We start from the raw sequence: 18,270 nt of genomic DNA on the forward strand, positions 1-18,270 counted from the left end.
CCTGTGACCAAGGTACAGTGTTAGGTATGTCTTTGTGTGTGAGTGCCTGCAAGGGTTTCGCAAGGAGAGAGAAATTGGGTATCCAGTGATGACAGTATCCTGCTACTCCTAAGAATGCTCTAACCTCCTTCTGAGTGCGGGGTCTGGGAAAATGGGTGATGGTCGATATTCTGTCAGGCAGTAATTTCCTGGTGCCTTCTGTTAGTTCATGGCCTAGATACTTCACAGAGGTGAGGCAAAACTGTAGCTTCTTGGGGGAGACTTTGTATCCCTTTAGTGCTAAGTGGCACAGGACAGCGATGGTGTCCTTTACACAAGCCTCCCTCGAAGGCGAGGCCAATAATAAATAGTCAATATCCTGGATAAGTGTGGATCCCTTCTTAAGTACCAGGGAGTCTAAATCCATTTTTAAGGCATGTGTGAAGATAGAAGGTGACTCTGTATAGCCCTGCACAAGCCTCGTCCAACAAAATCTCTTCTGTCTGAAACTAAAGGAGAAGAAATGTTGGCTGTCAGGGTGCAAGGGGATGGTAAAGAAGGCGGAGCTAAGATCCATCACTGTAAAGGTGGTGGCTGTCACTGGGATGTTGAATAATATTGTTGCTGGGTTTGGGACCACGGGGAAAGAGGGCAACACTATTTTGTTCAATTCTCTCAGATCCTGTGTGAATCTATAGACAGGGGCCCCATCCGGGTCCTTCGTAGCTGTTTTCACCGGAAGTATGGGTGTGTTACATTGACTGTATTGAATCTCCCTTAGAATTCCTTGCTTCAAGAGGTCCTGTATGACTGGTGCAATGCCTCCCTCCCCCACTTTGGAAATCTTGTACTGTTGCACCCTTTGGAGAATTGCTCCTGGCTTTAGTTTTATCTGTACTGGTGGGTAGTTTAATACTCGCCCTACGTCATTGGCACTGGTGGCCCAGACTTCAGGCGTCACACAGTGGTGTAGTTCTGGCGTTATTGTAGGGTCAGTGCATGTCATGAAGGCTTGTAACATTAGGCCATTGGTCTTGCTCTCTAGAAAGACCCCTGTTGGTGAACAGTGTATGGTGCATTGCAATTTGCATAACAAATCTCTACCCAGCAAATTCACGGGGCAAAATCTGCTAAGGATAAACTTATGGTGCACTGTTATCGTACCTACTACAAACTGTAGTGGCTCAGTAAGGAATTCTGTAATGGGTTGTCTGGTCATGCCTACTGCGGTTACCGTAATCCTAGAAAGTGGAGCCTCGGGCGTGGTTAGTGCCTTCAGCATTGATCTTTGAGCCCCGTATCAATTAGGAATGGAACAACCCTACCCAAGATTTTTCCCTCTACATAGGGTCCGGATTGATCCACTGCTATTGCTGGGGCTATTATGCAGTTTTCCACTTTCAGGCACCCCTAGAATGAGATTGGAGGCGGTGGTTCGGGCCAGTCATTGCCTACTGGTGTCCATCCCTCCCCCCCTGTGCATTGTTTCTGGTGTTGAGGCTCGTGTTCTTGTTGCGCATGGTTCCGGTACCCTGTGGGCCGAGTGTAATTGGTGTGCTGGTGTCGGCCCTCCTGCCCGCTGTTCTGTGTGTACCTAGTGTCCTCATTCCTTTTCTTCAGTATTGGGCAATCTGCTTTCCAATTGTTTGGGTCCTTACAATAGAAACATGCTGTTCCTTGTGGTGGCAGGGAGGCTGATCTGCAGGGTAAGGAAGGTGTCGGGCTGGACTGTTCCCATGAGGCCTCGGGTGGTGTGCAGTGCAAAATAACGATGGATTTAGGCCCAGATCTCTGTACTGGGGTGAATGTATGACATTGTTCTGCATTCTGTCCATCAATTGTTGTTTTTGCATTTGTCACCCGAGTGGGATGGGTATGCTCAGACGTGAGTCCCATGCTCTCCACACCACTGGAGTCAAGCTATCCAGGCTGATGAAGGCTGATAGCCAGAAACCGGTCCTTGGATGCTTGATTCCGGTCCAGGAAAGACATGGCTTGGCAGTTCGTGCTGGACTGTTCCCATGAGGCACAGGGTCGAGGCTGATTTGCATATAGCCATGTCTGACCTGGGGTGGTGTGGAGTGCAAAAAAACGATGGATTTAGGCCCAGATCTCTGTACTGGGGTGAATGTATGACATCGTTCTGCATTCTGTCCATCAATTGTTGTTTTTACATTTGTCATCCCGAGTGGGATGGGTATGCTCAGACGTGAGTCCCATGCTCTCCACACCACTGGAGTCAAGCTATCCAGGCTGATGAAGGCTGATAGCCAGAAACCGGTCCTTGGATGCTTGATTCCGGTCCAGGAAAGACATAGCTTGGCAGTTCGGGCTGGACTGTTCCCATGAGGCACAGGGTCGAGGCTGATTTGCATATAGCCATGTCTGACCTGGGGTGGTGTGGAGTGCAAAAAAACGATGGATTTAGGCCCAGATCTCTGTACTGGGGTGAATGTATGACATTGTTCTGCATTCTGTCCATCAATTGTTGTTTTTGCATTTGTCACCCCGAGTGGGATCGGTATGCTCAGACGTGAGTCCCATGCTCTCCACACCACTGGAGTCAAGCTATCCAGGCTGATGAAGGCTGATAGCCAGAAACCGGTCCTTGGATGCTTGATTCCGGTCCAGGAAAGACATGGCTTGGCAGTTCGGGCTGGACTGTTCCCATGAGGCACAGGGTCGAGGCTGATTTGCATATAGCCATGTCTGACCTGGGGTGGTGTGGAGTGCAAAAAGCGATGGATTTAGGCCCAGATCTCTGTACTGGGGTGAATGTATGACATTGTTCTGCATTCTGTCCATCAATTGTTGTTTTTGCATTTGTCACCCCGAGTGGGATGGGTATGCTCAGACGTGAGTCCCATGCTCTCCACACCACTGGAGTCAAGCTATCCAGGCTGATGAAGGCTGATAGCCAGAAACCGGTCCTTGGATGCTTGATTCCGCTCCAGGAAAGACATGGCTTGACAGTTCGGGCTGGACTGTTCCCATGAGGCACAGGGTCGAGGCTGATTTGCATATAGCCATGTCTGACCTGGGGTGGTGTGGAGTGCAAAAATCGATGGATTTAGGGCCAGATCTCTGTACTGGTGTGAATGTATGACATTGTTCTGCATTCTGTCCATCAATTGTTGTTTTTGCATTTGTCACCCAGAGTGGGATGGGTATGCTCAGACGTGAGTCCCATGCTCTCCACACCACTGGAGTCAAGCTATCCAGGCTGATGAAGGCTGATATCCAGAAACCGGTCCTTGGATGCTTGATTCCGGTCCAGGAAAGACATGGCTTGGCAGTTCGGGCTGGACTGTTCCCATGAGGCACAGGGTCGAGGCTGATTTGCATATAGCCATGTCTGACCTGGGGTGGTGTGGAGTGCAAAAAGCGATGGATTTAGGCCCAGATCTCTGTACTGGGGTGAATGTATGACATTGTTCTGCATTCTGTCCATCAATTGTTGTTTTTGCATTTGTCACCCCGAGTGGGATGGGTATGCTCAGACGTGAGTCCCATGCTCTCCACACCACTGGAGTCAAGCTATCCAGGCTGATGAAGGCTGATAGCCAGAAACCGGTCCTTGGATGCTTGATTCCGGTCCAGGAAAGACATGGCTTGACAGTTCGGGCTGGACTGTTCCCATGAGGCACAGGGTCGAGGCTGATTTGCATATAGCCATGTCTGACCTGGGGTGGTGTGGAGTGCAAAAATCGATGGATTTAGGCCCAGATCTCTGTACTGGTGTGAATGTATGACATTGTTCTGCATTCTGTCCATCAATTGTTGTTTTTGCATTTGTCACCCCGAGTGGGATGGGTATGCTCAGACGTGAGTCCCATGCTCTCCACACCACTGGAGTCAAGCTATCCAGGCTGATGAAGGCTGATAGCCAGAAACCGGTCCTTGGATGCTTGATTTCGGTCCAGGAAAGACATGGCTTGGCAGTTCGGGCTGGACTGTTCCCATGAGGCACAGGGTCGAGGCTGATTTGCATATAGCCATGTCTGACCTGGGGTGGTGTGCAGAGCAAAAAAAAATGATGGATTTAGGCCCAGATCTCTGTACTGGTATGAATGTATGACATTGTTCTGCATTCTGTCCATCAATTGTTGTTTTTGCATTTGTCACCCCGAGTGGGATGGGTATGTTCAGACGTGAGTCCCATGCTCTCCACACCACTGGAGTCAAGCTATCCAGGCTGATGAAGGCTGATAGCCAGAAACCGGTCCTTGGATGCTTGATTCCAGTCCAGGAAAGACATGGCTTGGCAGTTCGGGCTGGACTGTTCCCATGAGGCACAGGGTTGAGGCTGATTTGCATATAGCCATGTCTGACCTGGGGTGGTGTGCAGTGCAAAAAAACGATGGATTTAGGCCCAGATCTCTGTACTGGTGTGAATGTATGACATTGTTCTGCATTCTGTCCATCAATTGTTGTTTTTGCATTTGTCACCCCGAGTGGGATGGGTATGCTCAGACGTGAGTCCCATGCTCTCCACACCACTGGAGTCAAGCTATCCAGGCTGATGAAGGCTGATAGCCAGAAACCGGTCCTTGGATGCTTGATTCCAGTCCAGGAAAGACATGGCTTGGCAGTTCGGGCTGGACTGTTCCCATGAGGCACAGGGTCGAGGCTGATTTGCACATAGCCATGTCTGACCTGGGGTGGTGTGCAGTGCAAAAAAACGATGGATTTAGGCCCAGATCTCTGTACTGGTGTGAATGTATGACATTGTTCTGCATTCTGTCCATCAATTGTTGTTTTTGCATTTGTCACCCCGAGTGGGATGGGTATCCTCAGACGTGAGTCCCATGCTCTCCACACCACTGGAGTCAAGCTATCCAGGCTGATGAAGGCTATAGCCAGAAACCGGTCCTTGGATGCTTGATTCCGGTCCAGGAAAGACATGGCTTGGTAGTTCGGGCTGGACTGTTCCCATGAGGCACAGGGTCGAGGCTGATATGTATATAGCCATGTCTGACCTGGGGTGGTGTGGAGTGCAAAAAAACGATGGATTTAGGCCCAGATCTCTGTACTGGGGTGAATGTATGACATTGTTCTGCATTCTGTCCATCAATTGTTGTTTTTGCATAAGGAAGGTGTCCTACTGTTCTGTTGCCTTCCTGTGCCTCGTGCCCCCCCTCTGCTCCTTTCCCTTCCTCTGTTATTGCTGTATACTCGTTCTTGTGCTACCATTAGCCTCACTTTTTTCTTCTTTAATTTTTCTGTCACCATTGCCTGCGTACTAGACTGAAAATCTGAGCAGTACCTGGCTGCTGCCAACACCTTTTCTATTGGCTCTTGCTGCCAGCAGACAAGAGAAGTTTGTAAGTGTGTTTTGATAGGTTGTGTGAGACCATGTACAAATGTGGTTACCAGGGCCGGCATCGCATCCCCCATAGGGTTTTTCAATCCACTGTTGTGCCTATATACTTGCAGGAGGCGGTCGAAGTATGTATTCACACTTTCGTCCTTCTCCTGTTTAGTACTCGTGATCTTACTCCAATCAACCCTATCTTCCAGCACCTTCTCCTTCAAATGTTCTACCACCTTCATGTATAATTCATCTATTTCTGGACCTGGCATCCCGCCCTTGCCCCTTGTTGGCTCCACATCTGGCCACCCAACCTTCCGTTTACAGTCTTCCCAAAGGTCCTTTGGTACAATTATATTACACAATGTGTCAAAATCCCTCCATAATAATACACCCAAGGCAGCCATCCGCTTTAATTCTTCGTACCACTTCCGTGGCTCATCCCTAAGCTTGGGAAAATCTTTAGTAAAACAATTAATGTCCTGCCTGGACCATGGGACATAAACATATGCTAGATCATTTGGCGCACTGCCAGGTGGTGGCGGTATTTCCAGTAGGGGCATGATAAGCGATGGAACTTCTGTTGTGTTGGCTGCGGTGGTAAAGTGGGCAAGGGTCTGGGCTACATCGATCACTGCACATGTGTGTATTAACTGTTTCCATTGTTGCAATTTGTCTACCGCATATCTAAGCGTGTCCTGCAACTTAGACTACCCCCATGTTATTAAATCTGAGTCTGTGAATCCGGACTTCCCTACTTCCCAGTCATATTGTGCTGGTAGTGGGGTATTGTTACCCGTGGATGTCTGGGTGTTGGCTTCCTTAGCAAATGCCAAATGAGCTTGTGGTGCCTTGTTTATTACCTCTGCTCGTGCTAAGGACAACGTTTTATCTACATACCTGCTACTCTGTGTTTGTATAAAGGAGTCCACTGTGAGTGAGCCCTCAATGAGCCGTTGTAGTAGTGCTTGACAATTTAAAGAATCGCTCTTCAGCATCAATTTTGATGAATTTGGAGTGGATGCGGAAGCGCCTCCCCCCCACACCCCATGCTGCCTCGTCTTTTGTTCTCTGGAGCTGCCAAACATTGCTCTAAAGTCGAAATGTCGTGTTCTGTGCAGTGGACATATTTAAATGCATCCCATATTAGTGAATGCCACTGTGACTGTCTGAGTGATTCATCCTGTGATTTATCTTCAAATAATTGCTGCCACTGTCTGTCAATTAATTTTGGTATTTTAACCTTTTTCTGAACACATTCTTTTAGAATGTTTTGTTTCTTATCGTTGTATTCTGAAGCTGCTTGGACAGCCGTTTCCCTCATTACTTTCATAGAAACCAGGTCTTGGACAGCGTCCAATTCCAATCACATAACCTTATCTTTGAGCGCTCTGTGTACAAAAGTTACTGCTGCCTCCCGCTCCTCGGGAGTTAGCTCAGTGTGTTCTGGCTCAGGCGCAGGTAGCGGTGAATTGCATCCCAAGCACCCTAAGAGAATATCTTCTAGGAATTGGTCCTCCACCCCTGCCTCACCCTCTACCTTCTTTTCTTCTGTAACTGGAACGCCTGGGAACACGCCCACTACGTCTAGCTAATATATTCTCCAATTGCCCTCCAGTTTGCCTGTAATACCCTTTTCTTAATATCCATGATCTCACTGTGGACCTTTGACTTGACCGCGTTGGTTGAACGCATGTCACTGAGAACCCAATCCCAATCATAAAACGCTTCCCATTCGACCCCCCTAACCTTCTTTCCCTTCAAATTCAACATCTAGTGCAAATATGATAATTTTGCCATGTCGTATGTGCCATTACATGGGAACTGCAGGTTCGGGTTCTTAGATGTGAGATCGTGCCATTTGTGGGTGTTCATAATTGAGCTTAAGCCTCTTTTTAAACCCACGATATAGGCAGGTGAGTTCTTGAGTGGGGCCGGCTGAGATGTATTTAAATTCTTTTTACTATTGCTGTTTCCCATGGTTGAGTTGTGTGTAGTGCAGCAGCTAGTCCTAAACGCCTCACAAATTACTGTTGAAATATACCAGACGGATGGGTTGCAGGGTGGACTACAAGACGGTAACATGTGATACAATAGGTTGACAAAAATACTTCATATATATTTCACCCACACACCAGTATTTGCAAGAGAGTAAGAAGAAAGCCACCCACCAGTCACCCCAACAGGTCACTTGATGCCAATTCACCAAAGCTTTTTCACAAGGAAGAAAGAAGCCAGATCCCGGTTGCTGTTGAGCCTTGATGGACCGTGAAATAAGTACGATAGGAAAAGAGACCCTGTCTGTGGCTGTGCCACAGGGTCCCGGCATCCAAAATAGAGCAAGAGTGGTGAATTGCTTCGTACAGTTCAAACAATCACATAAAACACTTAGGACAAGTTCTGGGGTTCCTACACGGCAGCGCTGTAGAAAAAACCCTATGTGCTGAGAATGTGTGTGGGTCTGCTGTACTAATCCCAAAAGAGTAAGGGGAGTAACAGAAATTCTTTTTAGCCATGGAAATTTAGAGAAATGCACATTAATAAATCTTTATAGCCAGTCCTTTGTAGAGGCAAGAGAGTATTAGGGATGTACGTACTAGTTGGTAACGTTGGTAAATGGGTGTTTCAGGTAAAGGTCCTTTAGCAGATCTCGGTCAAGTAACGTTCTAATACCCAGGGTAAATGAATAAGCTGACAAAGGAATTTCTCAGAACCTGACACCAAGTGAAAACACTCCACATACCTAACAGTATTTGGCCACTACATAGGCCAAGCACATCACAAGAACACAATAAAAAAAATGCAATGAAACCTACAATGATTGAGAAAAGAAATACCGGTGCACCAAGCGTCACCCCCCCCCCTCTTCGTGCCGAGAAGTATCCCGAATTTTCAAACAACAGTGGTCCCCAAGAATATGTAGAATCAGGTTTTCAAAATAAAACATAGTCCACAATGGAAGCTACATTGGCCACTGTCCAGCCGGACAGGGTATTTTATTTTCTTACAATGGAAAAAATATAACGGAATACGAAAACAGGCACAGTCCTGTACCGTGTTGGGAACAAACAGGGAAGGGGAATTTTAGGCAAGAAGGAGCATTATTGGCCACTTGTAATTCAGTAGAGGTTGAAAGTAATGCCAAACAAGTGCTAGACACAGCATAAATCAAACATACTAGTTGGGCTGTGAAAACACTTCAAACAAGTCGACGTTTCGATCCCGTATGCTCAATAATGTGGGATCATCATCAGGACTAACAATACATACATTTGCTTGCCTGGTATATACATTTTAACACACAACCGCCTGTTGGAGGAAAAATAGGGAGGAAGGTTGGGAAACAGAAAAAAGGAAATAATCCCACTGTATTAGACTCTGAATAATATTGGCACTGCACTTTATTCGTGTGACGGGGTGGACGCGGGTCCACCTGGCTTACCTGTCTCACCTCTCTTTGAACAGCATACAGGGGCCTGGCGGGGAGCTGAGGAACAGGACGACTCAGACTCGGACGATACTGGTGGACCCTGTTACTTTAACTGGGCGGAGCTGGACAAAGACATCGTCATTGGACACGCCCCCTCGACTCAGGTAAAGGACGCCCAGGAACACACTCAGGTGTGTTATGCACTCGGAGGAGGCGGAAGTGGGAGCGACGGAGAGAGCAGAGGAGAAGAGGACGAGCGGAGATTGAGGACGGCGACGGAGGAGAGGCGGGAGCGGAGGAAAGAAGAGGAGGCAGGAGGAGAGATGAGAGACCATCGGAGGCAGGAGGCAGGAGAGGAGACGAGAGAACATCAGAGGCAGGAGGCCGGAGAGGAGACGAGAGAACACCGGAGGCAGGAGGACGAGTTGGGACTGGAGGAGAGAGGACGACGGGGAAAGCCAGGAGGCCATCAGGAAGGCTCTTCGCCCAGCCACACTTCATCGAGGGAAGTGTGGCTACCAGAGGTACGGTCACGGCTTGCGGGCTGGGCGGGCTTTAAGTGGGCGAAACCACCGTAGCCTTATCACACTCACATCCTATGCACTACCCCCACCCTCACTACCCAGCACCCTAGAGCCGAGTTGTGCACGTGTGAGTCCTCACTCCCTTTCCCTGTGCTAACGGTCCGACCAGGAGCCTAAAACGCTGTTGTTTTTTTCTTCACCCCCTGACGAGACGGCCCGACACCGTGGAGGAGAAGGACCGGACTCCCAGTCCCAGAAGACACCGGGACGAGAGGAAAACAGCGTCGGAGAAACGCCTACAAAGACTGACGGAAGAGGCAGAGTCAGCACTTCCCTATTACCGGAAAACCATAAACCGCAAACGCACTTTCAAGTTAATAAAGCCAGCGTTACCCAGAATCCCGGTGTCTGTGAGTCTCCTTGAGGGGATATTACCCAGCGCTGCAGCCCCGACCACTCCCATACCTAAGGTACAAGTCCAGGGCGACCCCGAAGTGCCACAATTCGGAACCGACTTATCGTGCTGTCTAATTGCGTGCAAGTAGTGTCTGTAGACTTGAATCACGCGAGCAGTGAAGTACGTGACATGTGCTTGAAAAAGATATTACTCGACTTTTTGTTCCACACTTAATTGGAATTATTAAAACTTTAAGATTGAAAATTAGACCTCACTATGTACTACTCGGAAGGAGAGCTCCTCACACGACTGTTCAGAAAACCCACCGAGAGAAACACTCTCTTAAGTTACAAAAGTAACCACCCCAGGGCCCTGAGGGACTCGTTACCTTACTCACAATTTCTCAGGATCAGAAGAAACTGCTCCTGTAGAAAAGACTATTTCAGGGAATCTGCCACCCTTTCAAACAAACTGAAGGACAGGGGCTACCCCAAAAGGATCATAAAACAATCCTTGAAACGTGCATGGTACTGCCCGAGGGAAGTCCTACTATCCCCAAAGGATAAAACCCAAAAAGAGATAATTGCATGTGTAACAACTTTCTCACCAATCTCCAACAAAATCAGGAAGTCAGTCCTAAAACATTGGCCAACGCTAAATGTAGGTATCCTGAACATTGAAAAGCCCCTATTCGCTTTCAAAAAGAGTAAAAATTTAAGAGACCACCTTGTACGAGCGGCATTGCCACCCCCCGCTCAAAACCCAACCATTGACTTAATGTGGGGCTTGCCCCCAATTACAGGACATGTTAAATGTGGTTGTTGTAACGTCTGTGACTTCACGGTGGAGGGCAAAGATTTCACACACAATAGTATCACGTATGAAAGGCGCTCATTTTCCAACTGTAATACACATAATGTGATTTACGCTATTGAATGCCCATGTCCAAAACTGTATGTAGGGCAGACGACGCAAAAAGCAAAGACCCGAATCTGCCAACATCAAAGCAGAATCAGGTGCCGCACAATCAATGCCCCACTGGTGGACCACTACAATGCAGCAGGGCACAATGAAAATGACATTAAATGGACGATTCTGAAAGTCGTAAAGCCTCCACCAAGAGGCGGAAACTTACCACAGATGCTCAACAGAGAAGAGCTGAGAATCATGATCCAATTCAACACTATTCGTAATGGCCTAAACCGCGCTGAGGATTGGGCCGCATTACTATGAAAGGATCAATCTGAAATGAAATGAACAATTTAAAATGAAATATTGATGAACTATAAGCTGTGCAAATAACATTGAGAGACTGGGTCTGCTCCACCGGCTACCAATCTATTCCGTGTACAGGAGTATGCAAGCTAATGTTGTGTATATATTCGAACAATGTCTTGCTCACGCCTTTAATTGTATTCACAATCACACTGTCACTGCGCCGCTACACCTTAGCACAATCCCACCACCCGCTCCTTTTGTTCTGAAAGATTCCCTTAGTATTGAATATCACCCCATTCAAAGATGGCGCCCAAACACGCCTAGTCCTACCTCTCTTTCCCTGGTTGCACGCTTATGTGGCGTTCTCACCACGGTTCTACAGTGACTGCGATCGGGCAGAGCACCCAGGGATAACATACACCACGGAGGATCCACACTCCCAAGGTAAGCGTGCAAGCGAACCGAGCTAGTTTGGCCCCCTTTTTTAGTACAAACTTATTCTAAAACGAAGTATTTTTTACAGACTCGTTTGAGCCACCACTGGACCTCGTAGGCCATTCTCCCCTCAAGGTAAGCCCGAGCAACCGCTCTTAAAACTCGAGAGACAATTAATTTAACAAAATCCTCTCTGATACCTCCTTTTGTAACCCGCAGCAATTTTCCGACTGAAAACGAGGCGGAGCAAATGTGACAACCTGTAATTTTAAACAGGTAATAGCCTTACTCGCCACCAGAAACCTTGCACAATAAGCATAAAAGAACCCTTTATTGATCGCTTTCTCCCATTTTTCAGGAGACACTTAAATCCAGGTGTCTATTCCTATACTAACTATTCCCTGAACCCCACCGACCCACATGGGTAAGCATCTACCCTGAGAGGCACTGAATGAATGAGCACGTATGTGCACGTTACACGAGTGGATGTGAATGCCCACGAATGATGACTATATGCGTACTATGCATGAAAATGGTTAGTTATACCAAACGCCCTCTGTGTGTATTTTAATTTTCAATCTTAAAGTTTTAATAATTCCAATTAAGTGTGGAACAAAAAGTCGAGTAATATCTTTTTCAAGCACATGTCACGTACTTCACTGCTCGCGTGATTCAAGTCTACAGACACTACTTGCACGCAATTAGACAGCACGATAAGTCGGTTCCGAATAAAGTGCAGTGCCAATATTATTCAGAGTCTAATACAGTGGGATTATTTCCTTTTTTCTGTTTCCCAACCTTCCTCCCTATTTTTACTCCAACAGGCGGTTGTGTGTTAAAATGTATATACCAGGCAAGCAAATGTATGTATTGTTAGTCCTGATGATGATCCCACATTATTGAGCATACGGGATCGAAACGTCGACTTGTTTGAAGTGTTTTCACAGCCCAACTACTATGTTTGATTTATGCTGTGTCTAGCACTTGTTTGGCATTACTTTCAACCTCTACTGAATTACAAGTGGCCAATAATGCTCCTTCTTGCCTAAAATTCCCCTTCCCTGTTTGTTCCCAACACGGTACAGGACTGTGCCTGTTTTCGTATTCCGTTATATTTTTTCCATTGTAAGAAAATAAAATACCCTGTCCGGCTGGACAGTGGCCAATGTAGCTCCCATTGTGGACTATGTTTTATTTTGAAAACCTGATTCTACATATTCTTGGGGACCACTGTTGTTTGAAAATTATAGCTACCCACGGTCCCTGGATAACCGAATGGGTTCCCTTGTTGTTTAAAACAGAGAAGTATCCCGAGGCACGAACCTAGAACCACCCTGGCGCCTAGAAGGATATCTCCAGGGGGAGGGTGGAGGCGGAATCCAGGCAGGGCGACAGGCGCTAGCCAAAGAGCCAGTAGCGCCCGGAGCGTTCCTCCTAAAAGCCCAGAACTGAGGCCAGCGGCGTGGAGGCGAAAGTGCTGGACCCAGATCAAAGCTCATGAGAACAAACAAACCAAACACACCAAGGATCGAGAGATACACAGTAGAAAACGAACTCCGGCAGCCTACCTGGCCACCCGTATCGCGATACCTAACAGGCACAAACACTATGTGCCAATCTGGGGAGCAAAACTGCCACGCCCTAAAACGGGGGGCTACCTGATACCACCCACAGGGGAGCAAAAACCACCACATCCCAACAACGATGGGCTAACAGCTACAACCCAATACCGGAGGATCTGAATCCCCCCCAAGTGTACTCACCGGGCCCCGTCCCGTCTGTCAGAGCATACCGACGTCCGCTGCAACCAGTGGAAACGGTCTGGCAAGGGTGTCCTCCACTCCCAACGGCCGGCGACTCTCTGTTGGCGGGGAAAGGGTGCAGAACTTCGCCCTCAATGGCAGGCTAAGGGTCTTCCGATACCGAAATCACCAAAGAGTTACTGCCAGCCAGGAATCCTGCAGAAACTTGCTGTCACCAGCCAGGGAATGTCGAAGACCCGGGCCAGACCCTACAGGGCAAAAATTGTACGTGAGAAAAGGCAGCGGACAGCAGGCAGCAATGACAGAGGTGAACACACGCCCATGGCACAGAAACGAAGAAAAGCCAATATCGCAGAGAGCGAGAAAATCGGCTGAACAGGAGTGACCTCCTGGGCATCGTGATGGCAGAAGCAAAAATAAACCATCAGAGCCAACAACAGGAGAACAAAGAAAGTAACCAGAAAAGGGACCATGAAAGACATGGGGTCACAAGCAGTATAAATATCCCTAGGACATAAGCACACTGTCCCATACATAGGAAGCCAAGAACAAGAGGCAGAAAACAACACCAGCGCGCTGAGAGGGGAAAGAGCAGAACCAGCCCAAAGACAACAGAGAGGCAACAACCAGACCATCCACTGGCATCGACCCTCCACTAACCAGAGAGATCGGAGAGAGATAAACAAATGGAACATTATCTCCTCAAATCCCCTCCCTCAGAGGGTGCCGAAGAGGCCAAGCACCAGTGTCCGTCAATGGAGCTCGTCAGTTGTGATGGGACCGCATTCTTCACCAAAGGTTGAAGCTGAAATAATAAAGGATAAATAATAACACAGAAACAATTCTCTCTCAGCACACAAGTTTGCAAGATTTATTGGGAACCCAATCAGAATGCAGAATAAATGTACAGCACGGAGACCTCAGAAAAGCTTACTGAGTGCCCAATTGGTATGGCAGTGCAGAGACATTTTATAGATACCAGCCCCAGAGGACGGGCATCACAAACTACGTAACACAGATCAGACTATGTCCTGCTGGACCAATCAGTGAAGGCCAGTCCTGGTGTGATACCTTTTAAGGGCCGATATATGTCTACGACCTGGTGTTGCTGCCCACGTGTCATCAACAAAAGCAGATTTGAGGTTTTCCCGAAAAGGTGAGCTATGTGTTTCTGGTATACGTGGACATGACACGGACGTGAGCGGTCAGGTCATGCCGACACTATTATGAAATGTGAGGTTTCTGCAATAGCTAGCTGGAAGCTGGCACACTTATTCTCAGAAAGCCTTGCGTTGCTTTGCACGTTGCAGCTGGCTGACACAGAAAATGGAACGTGTGACCATTTTGTGCATTCTTGCTGGTGTCAATTTTTAAGTAGATCAAAGAAAGCTACAGGCCTTAAAGCAAAGGCATTTGGTATAATAAAATATCAGCTTCGACACTCTTACATAATCACGCTAAGCGAGCGCAAAGATGCAAACAAGTAAGATTAGTAGTGCCGAGCACCTGTGTCATAACAATCACAGAAGATTTTTAAACATAATTTACCTGCAATGTAAGCAGCAGCATTCTTGCTGGTAGGAAAAAATATATATTCCAAATATATAACACAGAGCAGAAGAACACAAAGTAATAATATTAAATAGCTACTCTCCAAGCCCCGGGGCCTCCACTCCTAGCAGGTCCAGCAGGTCCTGCTCCCAGTCCAAGATATCAGACCAATGGTGCGTCAACTGGTTATGGGTGCACTGGACACCGGAGCAGCGAAACACTGCCCTGCGCACCTTTCCCCATTGCTGCTGACGCTCCCGGAGCCCGTAACCGGACCCAGGCCTGCCACCAGCTGCCAGGGTTAAGTGGAGGTGGCGCTGCACCAAAAAAAACAGTGCGGCCACCTCCACCTCACCAAATAAGGCCTGTGGCTGCAGCCCGTGTTAGCGCCGATTTCCGCAAGGAAGGCGGTCGCGGCTCTGTCTACAAGCCCTGTGGCCCTTTGCCATGGTTCTGGGTAGGCGAGGGGGCCAGAAAGAAAAGGTAGGAATGAAAAAAGTAAGTAAAAGAAATGAAAAAAGCAGGTAATAGAAAAAGAGTGAAAAATACACAAAAAGTAGAAAAAACTCAAAATATAGAATCAGGAAAATAGAGATAGATAATAAATAAAAAGATTAACGGCTTTGGGCCAGTTTCTTTGGGCTGGTGGGCGGCGAGAGTGGCGCTCCGCACCAGCTTCCTCTCCACGTATTGTGGGGGCCTGGCGACTTCCGACATTTTATCCTACTATCAGGCGTCCCACCTGTTGGTACTGAATGAATGGTGGTATGGGGACCGAGATGACCCGGCCTATGCCCTTGAGAGGTACCTGATGGATCCAGATATGCTGCACACTATCCTATACTCGGCAGGTATAAGGAAGAGGCTCCCAGTGGTTACCCAAGTGGTTTTCAGAGTGTGGCGTGGAGCCCTACGCCGTATGGGGTAGAACAGGCGGCTACCGGCACTGGCGTCCTTACAGGGATTCCGAGGCTGGGATGCCATTGGTATATCAGCGCTAGGCCACGTCATGAAAGGCACGACCCTCAAATCGTTCCAAGCCCTGAGAGACGAATATGATATGCCTCGAACCCAATTTTTTAAATACCTACAGTTCCGGCACGCCCTGTCCCCCTCCTTGATAGGCCTAGACTCGTTGCCTGAATTTAGTCCCCTTGAGGCCAAGGTGTTTATGGGAGCATTGGGAAATAAGAAAATATCCAATATATATCAAACCCTGGTCACGCACTGCTCTTCTCCACTAGATAAGCTACGCACTGTGTGGGAGGGAGACATAGGTACCTTGGAGGAGGAAGACTGGAGGGAGGCCCTCGAGGCTCCGAGAGGTGCAGCAATTGCGGTGCGCCTGCGTTTCATTCAGTTCAAATACCTGCATCGAGCCTATTATACTAGAGATCGATTGTGGAGAGCTGGTCTGATTGCCTCCCCCGAGTGCCTGCGGTGTGGAAGCGCAGTGGGCACGTTTATACATACAGTGTGGTTGTGTGTGAAGCTGGCAAGGTTCTGGACTGGTGTATGGAATTGCTTGTCTGAGGTGTTGGGCTGGGACCTCCCCCGCTCGCCGAAACTAGGCCTCCTTCATGTTTTGGAACAGGTCAGAGGAAATATATACAAACGTCATCTGCTGCTTTTAGGCCTCACAGTGGCCAAAAGAGATGTAGCTCGGGCCTGGAAAGACCCCAGGGCTCCCTTGCTTGAGGTGTGGAAGAGGGGCTTGGACTACTGTATGGGGCTGGAACGTCTGATTTTCGAGGCCAGGGGCTGCCCCCGGAAACATTTTAAAATATGGAAGCGATGGGCGGACTATAGAGGGCTGTGGCTGGAACCACCAGCGCCACGGGATTTTGATGTAGAACACTTACTGGTTGACCCTTGGTGAAAAGGGGTACACACTGATTGTGATTTCATAAGCTTCTACGTTTGGACCGTGTAGACACTGTGCGGGGAGGGGGGCGGGACCCGGGAGGGAAGGTAAAGGAAGGGCGTGGGGGGAAGGGAGTTGGGGTGTATTCTTTTATCTCAAAATGTTGATTGCAATGCTAGTATGTGATGTCTATATATTTGCTCACCGGTCCTCCGGTTTATGGGGGGCAGTCTCCTTATTGTAATGCTTCATCGACATAATAAAATATGTTCTGAAAAAAATAAAAAAAAAGATCAAAAAAAAGTTTCCAGAAACAAAGGATTAAAAAGATAGAGGGAGGATTGAAAAGCAGGCCCAGAACCATAGTAATAGAGTGAAAAACAAAATTGCGACTGCATGGGCAAGTTTGTGCAATTTCCCCCCCCGAGCACGCAAAAAGCGGCGCGAACACGTAATACACGTTCCCTAACAGGAACTACTTATCGTGAATGGGCGGGAGCTTGCAATACGCAACCAGGAAAAGGAAATAAGTATCACGAGCGGGCGCGAGCATGCAATACGCGCCCCAGAACAGGAAATAACCATCGCAAGCAAGCAGGACAAGTAAAAAAACAAGATGGCCACGCCCATTAGCGACCGCATGGGCAAGTTAGCAATATATTTTCCCGCAAGCATGCAAAAACACATCACGAATGGGTGGGACAAGCATCTCCGCGTCTTCACAGAGATTCTGCGTGCTCGCTGAGATTTGTTACAATTTCGCAGAGATTTGCATAACGCGACTACGGAAATTCCACCCACCCCTAGTAAATTTGTTTAAAATAGTGAAGAGAGATCACAGTTCCTATTTGCAAAGAATTCTTTAAGCATGATCTTCCTCAAAACTTCTTGAAATTCCATCCTTAAAAGAGTCATGTTGAGGAGTGGGTACATATGTCTAACCTTTATTCAAAATGCGCAGTTCACTACAAGTTAATACATGGTCAGATATATTAGCCACTATATTATTCATAGTGGAGTTCTGCACCGGCTGCGAGTTATTCGTGCTGAATTTATTTATTTATTTTCTTATATAGCGCAGGATTCGATACCCAAAGGGGTATCTCCGCGCTTGCGCATAGGTACAAATGATAGACTGACAGCTGAATAGTAGAACTACCAGCAAACTATGAGGTCGAGTAAAGATGAGTTTTAAGGAGTTTCCTAAAGGATTGGAAATTTGAATTGGTCTTTAGGGCAAGTGGAAGTGAGTTCCACAGAATGGGACCTTTGTAGGAGAGGGCACGCCCTCCCTGTCTTGCCCTCTTAATCCTGGGGACCTGAAGCAGTTGCTAGTTACTTGAACGCAGGGAACGTCCAGGACTATAGGGGATGAACTTGTCTGTTAGGTATTTAGGGCCTGTACCAAAGAGGCATTTGTGTATGGTACAACAAATGTTGTATTTGACCCGCTGCCGAACAGGCAGCCAGTGAAGGCTGTCCAAAAGCGGGCGTCAAGGGGTCCTGGGCAGAACATTGAATACCAGTTTTGCTGCGGTGTTCTGGACCACTTGCAGACGACTAAGTTGTTCCTCATTGGCCGAGATGAGCAGGCCATTGCAGTAGTCCAGTCTACTGACCACCAACGTCTGGACCAGATTCTTGCGATGATAGTCAGGCAGGAGTGGAAAAACACGTCGCAGAAGTCCGATGGTGTGGAAGCATAGACCAGCAACTTGATTGGCATGTCCTTTAAGCACCAGTGTCTGATCCAAACGTACTCCGAGGTTTTTAACGGTCTGTTTTGGACTTGCCACTG

The sequence above is a fragment of the Lissotriton helveticus genome, chromosome 1_1, assembly GCF_964261635.1.
Source record: "Lissotriton helveticus chromosome 1_1, aLisHel1.1, whole genome shotgun sequence".
NCBI classification, from domain to species: Eukaryota; Metazoa; Chordata; class Amphibia; order Caudata; family Salamandridae; genus Lissotriton; species Lissotriton helveticus.